We start from the raw sequence: 8592 nt of genomic DNA, 5'->3' as shown, positions 1-8592 counted from the left end.
CTCTCTCTCTGCCTGCCTCTCTGCCTGCTTGTGATCTCTCTCTGTCAAATAAATAAATAACCTTTAAAAAAAAAAAAAAAAAAAGAGAGAACCAACAGAATGAAGGTATTAATGAAATCAAGGAACGACTACAGTTGTGTACATAAACAACTGTATTTGGAAAATAGGAGGGTGTAGCTAATGAATGGGATGTGGGCTCTCTGCTCAGCAGGGAGCCTGCTTCCTCCTCTCTCTCTGCCTGCCTCTCTGCCTGCTTGTGATCTCTCTCTGTCAAATAAATAAATAAAATCTTAAAAAAAAAAGAATAAACTCCTAAAGTAAATTGGACATGTGCGAATGAAGAAAATATGTTAGGGATGATTGATGAGGGGACTTAGAATCTTATCCTTGGGAAACTATGTGTAGGTGGAAAAGTGACCCAAGCCTAAAGTGTTCCAAGTAAAGTAGCTGAACTCTCTGTTTCTAGGAATTTAAGATTTAATATGTGACAAAATTTATGATGTTACAAAATTTAAAATTATTATTTTTTCTCCAGTCAGTAGCAGAAATACTGTACTTATACTCCTTTCAAGAATGTAAAATAACCAGGCTTTGGGGAACTTGATAGCTAAAGTACCAAAATTAATCTCTGAGTTCTATATTTGCTGTAAAATATAATCTTCAAATTTTAAATTCATGTCGTATTTAATTTTGTTATTTTAGAGAATGGACAAAAATTATAATAGGTTTAAAAAAGGAAAAAATGGATTGAGTTTGTCATTGTTGCACAATTAGGATCGAGGTTTTTCTGTTTTTTATTTTTTTTCCATGAATATATTCCCTAGACTGGAGAGGTGTGATGTTACATTAATAGAAAGTCAAGAGGTAGGCCACTGAATTTTTCAACTATTTCAAAATACAAAGTATATTTATATGCAGGATGAGAGTAACTATGAAGATGAAACATTATAGTTTGATTACTATAAAGATTCAGTAACATTTGTTTGGGGGTGGGGAGGTGTGTGTGAACCAGCAGCCAACAGAGGTATTGAGAGTCATGACAATAAAGCATTTATTTATTCATGTATTCAAAAAATATTATGAGCTCATGTATTCCAATTTTTCAAAAAAGTTTGTTAATAAATTTAAACATGCTTATATTCTGTAGGAATTTCTAAAACTTATTTTTGGGAAAAATATTCACTATGAATTGCCAATGGAAACAAGAACATGCAACACTTCAACATTTTCCAAAGGGAATCTCTAGGAACTAATGTTTTTCATAGCATATACTTGGGGGCATTGTGAGATGAATTAATCCTTACAACAAATCTAAGGAGATAAGTAGTATTATTATCCAATCATTTTGATGAAGTAATTTAGTTTAGAAGATTAATTTGTTCAAGTTCATTCATGCATTAGTAAGTAAAAAAATTGGGACTTGCACCCTGGCCCTCCAACTCTATATCGTAAATGTATCTCACTACATAACAGTGTACTTGGAACTTAAAGTACCTACTGCATTAAGACAGCTATGAAAGTGGAAGTTTTCTATATTCAAAATAACAATAATTCGCATAGTAAGATTAGTACTGATTCTAAACACCTGAACAATTGTAGCAGACTTTTGGAGTGTTAACTCTTTAAGTGTTGATTAATTTCTCCCTGTCTTTTGGAACTGATATGCTGAGCATGCACGGATTCAGCCAGCTGAAAATGGGGCCTTATGGGATTGGCACCACACACCCTTTACCTCATTATCATCTTGTTTCCTATTACTCTCTACCTTATTTACTCTGTTTTGATCATGTTGACCTCTGTGATGCACAGTTTTACCCAAAGGTTTACATATAAGTCCAGCTGATTTTCTGACCTATAAATCAACAGACAAAGATTCACCCCTAACTACCACCTTCCACCTTTCAACTAACTGCAATAACATCTTAAATGTGAAAGGGGAAATGGGATATAGTAAAGTTCCTGGTCACTTACAAAATCTACCAGATAGATTATGAAGCCTGCCTTTCTCAATGTTAGGGTAACTTCTTTAAAGATACTTGAATCTACTCTAAGATAGATCTGTCATGGTCCTTATGCTCATGTTTAAAATAAAAAATGAAGAGTATGCCTTTCCTAGAGCAGAAGAGTTTTAACAGCAAACTCCTTGTTGGTCAGGTTTTCAGACTTAGATTTTGTCTCAGGAATTGGAAAACAGCAGGCTTTGAAGTTAAAGTTTTTTGGACAAAACAATTTCCTCAAAAACTCAGGAAGCTCCTGATTTATTTTTATTCCATTCAGTTCCATGTGAAAGAAATTCCAATACAATCAAACCTCTACCTGGACTATTTCTTAAGCCTGGATGACTCTCTTTTATTTACTAATATCTATACTCATTTTAATGGCAGCTACCTCAAGGCCATCTGAAAAAAAATGGGCTGAATGAACAGACAATATACATAATCTGATCTTTGCAGCTGGGTTGGCTACCATTTTATATCCAAGCACATTGATGTGTAGGCACCATAATCTTATCAACTGCTGTTCAGTGGACAGAAGCAGTTGGCTTTTATAACCCTGCAAGACTCAACTTTAGTGGATTCTCAGTCAATTTAGATTGCAGATGCAGTCAGACTACTCCTCAGTAAAGTGGTTTCCCCTCCCTCTGCGTTCTGGTTCGTTAATCTGGTTTGTACCAACTTGCTAAACCAGGAAGGAATTAAAAAGAAATACCAATACTCGAACTTTTTTCGCCAGCTTTGTAGATATCTATCTCCCACATTATTTCAGTGAGAGTGATTTGCCATGACAGAACAATATGTGTCAAAATATTTTTATTTACTTCCAATACCAATTCTGATTATTAATTAAAGTATGGTGCTGTAACAAAGCTATTTAGTCGTCCAAACAAGCTAGGCATTGATTTTTTCTGCCCAAACTTTCACAAAATAGATGACTATCCCAGGGAAGGGAGGTTGCTCTGTTCCATGAGTTTATCCATAAATCTTGGTTCTTTTTACCTTATGACTCTAACATCTTATAGGGCTTTCTCTAAGCCATAGTTGAAGGCCAATTTTCAGCACATCTGAATTCCAGTTTCAAGGAAACTTTCATTCATGAAAATGCAAAGTTGTTCAGCCAGTTTGGGAAATATTTTGGTAGTTTGTTAGAGAGATAAACATAGTCACACCAATTTTGCAGCTAGGTATTTATGCAATTGGGTTTTTAAAAAGGACTTATTTACTTATTTATTTATTTACTTGAAAGAGTGAGTAAGGTGAGGGTCCCAGGGAGAGGGGCAGAGGGAGAGGAGAGAGAGAATCCCAAGCAGGCTCACCACCAAGCATGGGACCCAAAATGGAACTTGATTCCACTACCATGAGATCATGACTGGAGCCTAAATTGAGAGTCAGATGCTTAACCAACTGAGCCACCCAGGTGCCCCTATCCAATTGGTTTTAAAATTCTGATTTCCACATAGGAAACTAGAAAAAAATGTTGAGCAGCTTTATTCAAAATTGCCCTGAACTGGAAGCATCCAAAATATCTTTCAGTGGACAATTACATGAACAAATAGTGATATATCCTTACAATGGACTATTATCCAGCAGCAAAAGGAAATGAGCTATAAGCTACACACACACAAAAAGAAAAACCATGGAGAAGCTTAAAATGCATATTGATAGGTGATTCCAATTATTTAATACTCTGGAAAAGGCAACAGTACAGAAAGGGTAAAAAAAAAAAAAAAACATCAGATGGCTTAGAATGTGGAAAGAGAAGAACAGGAGTGAATAGGGAAAAACAGGAGATTTTTTTAGGGGAATGAAACTATTTTGCATGATATTATAATGTTGGAAACATGGTATTATGTTTGTTAAAACCAATTATAGCTCACAACACAGAATGAACCTTAATGTATACAAATTAAAGAAAATATATCATTTACGAGGTTGGAGGATCCTCAGAAGCAATTCAGACTATGGCAAAAGGATGTCACTATATTTACAAATATATGAAACAACCTCAGTGAGTTGGTGGGTGTGGGCTGGAAGAAGGAATTAAGTAATTCTGGAAATGGGAGATACATGTAATCCTAAAGGCAAAGGAAATTTATAAAATTACTGTATTCTAGCTAATTAAATTATTCCCTTCAAGGTAACAGTTAACAATTCTGATACTTCTATACATATATACTGAGTTGGAAAAGGAAGCTAAATAACAAATAGTAGGAAGCAGCCTACTCTGTTGGAGTAGGAATTCACATAAAAGCAAGAGCAGGAGGCTATAATGGTTCCTCTGGAGGCAATGGATTAGAGCTGGCGATATCAATAAGACCTAAGTTAGAGTCAAGAAATATAACAATTCTAATTATTTATGCACCCAACATGTGAGCACCCAAATACATAAAACAGTTAAAAACAAACATAAAGAAACTAACTGATAATAATACAGCAATAGTACAGGACATTAACACTCCACTTATATTAATGGGCAGATCATCTAAACAAAAAATCAATAAGAAAACAATGGCTTTGAATGACACACTGGAACAGATGTTTTGAATAAAGATATTCAAATATTCCATCTTAAAACAGCAGAATACACATTCTTGTCAAGTATTCATGGAACATTCTCCAGAATAGATCACATATTAGCCAACAAAACCCAGCCTCAACAAATTCAAGAAGATTGAAGTCATACCATGCAACTTTTCTCACTGTAAGCTATGAAGCTAGAAGTCAAACACTAGAAAAGAATCTGGAAAGACCACAAATACATGGAATTTAAGTGAATGGGTCAGCAGAAAATCAAGGAAGAAATAAAAAAGTACATGGAAACAAATGGAAATGAAAACACAATGCCTCAAAACCTTTGGAAGGCAACAAAAGGGGTCTAAGAGAGAAGTGTATGGCACTATAGACCCACTTCAAGAAGCAAAACAAACAAACAAAAAGAAAAAAAATCTAGACATATATGACATATATGAAAAACACACAGCTAACATCATCCTTAATTAGGAAAAACTGAGAGATTGTCCCCTAAGGTCAGAAATAAAACAAGGATGTCTACTCTCACCACCTCTTTTCAATGTAGTACTGGAAGTACTAACCACAGCAATCAGAAAACAGAAAGAAATAAAAGGCATCCAAATCAGCAAGGAGGAAGTCACACTCTCACGGTTTGCAGATGACATGATACTCTATATAGAAAACCAAAATTCTCCACCAAAATATTTCTAGAATTGATAAACAAATTCGGTAAAGCTGTAGGATACAAAATCAATATACAGAAATCTGTTGCATTTCTGTATACTAATAATGAAGCAGCAGAAGGAAAAATTAAGAAAACAGTCCCATTTACAGTTAACTAAAAACAATATGATTGCTAGGAATAAACCCAACCAAAGAGATGAGAGACCTGTACTCTAAAAACTATAAAACAGTGTTGAAAGAAATTGGAGACAACAACACACACACACACTGAAAAGACAATCTGTGCTCATGGATTAAAGAATAAATATCATTAATATGTCTATATTCCCCAAGGCAATCTACTCATTTAATGAAATCTCCATCAAAATTCCAATAGTATTTTTCACAGAAGTAGAACAATTCTAAAATGGTAACCAAAAGAGCCCCAAATAGGAGCGCCTGGGTGGCTCAGTCATTGAGCATCTGCCTTCGGTTCAGGTCATGATCCCAGGGTCCTGGGATGGAGCTCCGCATCAGGCTCCCTGCTCAGTGGGACAGGACAGGCCAAATGGCAGTTGCTGCTCGGGAAGGGGACACACATCCTCTTGGGGCCTTGCCTGTGGGGACCCTTGTCGACAACGTGGAGAGTGAGCCAGGCCGGGGGGCCCAGTATATCCGAGCCGCAGGGACGTGTGGTGTGCTGCTACAGAAAGTGAATCGGACGGCCATCATCTAGCTGCCTTCCAAGAGGCAGATGCAGGTTCTGGAAACGTGCATCGCAACAGTAGGCCGGGTATCCAACGTCGATCACAACAAACGCGTCATCGGCAAGGCTGGGCGGAACCGCTGGCTGGGCAAGAGGCCTTCGGGTGGACTATGGCACCGCAAGGCGGGCTGGGCTGGCCGCAAGATACGGCCACTGCTTCTCCCTCTCCCACACATCCCTGCTTCCCTCTCTTGTTGGTTCTCTCTCTGTTAAAAAATAAATAAAGATTAAAATTTAAAAAAAAAAAAAAAAAAGGAAGGAAGGAAGGAAGGAAAAGAGAAAGAAAGGAAGAAAGAAATACATAAAGAAAGAAAGAAAGTCTTAATTATAGAGAACAAATTGATGGTTACCAGAGGGGATGGGGTGGAGGGTTGGGTTAAACCGTGATGGGGATTAAGGAGTACACTTGTCATGATGTATGGTATTGTTGAATCATTATATTGTACACCTGAAACTAATATAACACTTTATGTTAACTAACTGGATTTAAAATGAAAACATTTTTTAAAAGACCGAAGTTAGAGTTGGAGTTCTCAGATAATTAACAATACATAATTTGGTCCATATATATACTTATTTTTATATAAATATATACAGGTTAGCTTATACACATATATTTGATGTGTTTGATGAAAGAACCTGAAAGAAATGGCTCTTCAGTAGAATTTGCACAATAAGGATCCAGATCCTATTTCCAGAGCTCCTTGTATAAATGGCTGATTCTAGGACCAGGTCTGCAAACAACACAAGATGAACCTGGAGCGTCTTATCGTGCCAGAAATTTAAAAGGTTCTCAAAAGTCCTTCAAAAAATATCAACACCGATGGAAGCACATCAAAAGGGCTTAAGAATCAACTGAAAGAACATGAAATAGTCAATACTAAAAAAATTGAGCAAGAAAATTTTGGAATTTGATTCAAAGTATAAAATACTTATCATGAGGCCACACTAATAATTTTTTTCTATAAAAACGTAAATACATAAATGAGAGAGAAGAGAAAAAAATTTCCTATGCAGAAGAATTTCAAGTGATGTATGCAGATTCGGTCATCAGGGAGGGGTACTGTAAGTTGCACATAATGATTTTCTGTCAGATTACAGTATGGAAACAGGAAGAAGATAAAAATAACAGTACAGAGGACAAACCAGGAACGCTACCTCAGCCGGGTAATCAAGGCCAACATAAACAGTCATTAATCATGTTGATATGATGCTTTCTTTAATGATGTGATGAAAAGGACACTTTACCTCTATCGTCTTCTTCCCCCAAACATGTAACTGTGGTCTATTCATGAGAAAAAACACAATTACCAATAGAGGTTCATGCTCAAAATACTTGAGCAATAGTCCTCAAAATTTTTACCACCATGGAAAATGAGAGATATCTGAGGAGATGTTGGTCAAAGAGTACAAACTTCCAGTAATAAGATGAATAACTTCAGGAGATCAAATGTGCAGCATGGTGACGACTATAATTTAAAATACTGTAAAAAGTTCTGAGAAATTGACATAGCTAGCAGGAGCCCAAGGAGACATGGCAACTAAATGTAACAGGGTATCCTGGTTGGAATCCTAAAACAAATAAGCAGAAAGAACATCAAGTAAAAACCAAGGAAATCTGGGGGCGCCTGGGTGGCTCAGTGGGTTAAAGCCTCTGCCTTCGGCTCAGGTCATGATTCCAGGGTCCTGGGATCGAGCCTCACATCGGGCTCTCTGCTCAGCAGGGAGCCTGCTTCCTCCTCTCTCTCTCTCTCTGCTTCTCTGCCTACTTGTGATCTCTGTCTGTCAAAATACATAAATAAAATCTTAAAAAAAAACACAAGGAAATCTGAATAAACTGAACTTTAGTTAAGAATAGTATATCAATATCTGTTCAATAATTACAACAAATATACTATACTAATAGAAGAAATTTATAAGGGTGGAAACTGAGGGATAGGTATACAGCAACTCTATTATTTTCTCAATTATTCTATAAATCTGAAGCTTTTCTACAGTATAGATCTGTAAAAACATTTAATGACCTCAAAATGGCCCACAAAGCCATTCATAATACTGACACAAGTCTATCTTTCTGTGAACACCTTCCATTGCCTGCCATTTTCACAGTCTGCCCCTACAACAATAGCTTCCACACTGGTCTTCGAGGACACTATACCTGCTCCCACCATAGGGAGGACATGATGTGACTTCTGCCTGGAACATTTTTTTTTTTCCTACAGACATCTGCTTGTATCTTTAGTTCTTCAGATCTCTACTCGAAAATCGCTTTGTATGACAGAAACTTCCCTGATGATCCCCTACAAAATAAGATAGTCTCCTTAGCCCATCTCCAGAAATTCCTATCACTCTTTCTCAGTTTTATTACCTAGCCTTCATAGAATTTTGCATTATTTGGCATGTTATGTATTTGCATGTTTACATATTTAAGGTCTGGCTCCTTCCACTAGCATATAAGCAGCATGTGGGGAGAAATGTGACAGTTCTGTTCACTGTTGTATGTGCAAAATTTAAGAGTATTTGGTTTATGGTTGCCATCCAGTAAATGAATGAATGAAGCATGCAACAGACTGATGAATGTAGGCAGAATCTCTACAAATTTACATTAGCGTATCTAATATATACGTAGAAAGACTGTCTTACAGCAGAACTTTT

At 36.5% G+C, this 8592-nt stretch overlaps 1 pseudogene; it reads left to right on the top strand.

The window, feature by feature from the left end:
- The window catches only part of LOC111150976, a 49214-nt pseudogene extending 42080 nt beyond the window's left edge, over window positions 1-7134 (top strand).
- Window positions 7135-8592: the final 1458 nt, after the last annotated feature.

This window comes from Enhydra lutris, unplaced genomic scaffold, assembly GCF_002288905.1.
Source record: "Enhydra lutris kenyoni isolate GAN:26980312 unplaced genomic scaffold, ASM228890v2 scaffoldscaffold25, whole genome shotgun sequence".
NCBI lineage: Eukaryota > Metazoa > Chordata > Mammalia > Carnivora > Mustelidae > Enhydra > Enhydra lutris.
Note: the sequence above shows the minus strand (reverse complement) of the source record. Positions and strands in the feature narration are given on the sequence as shown.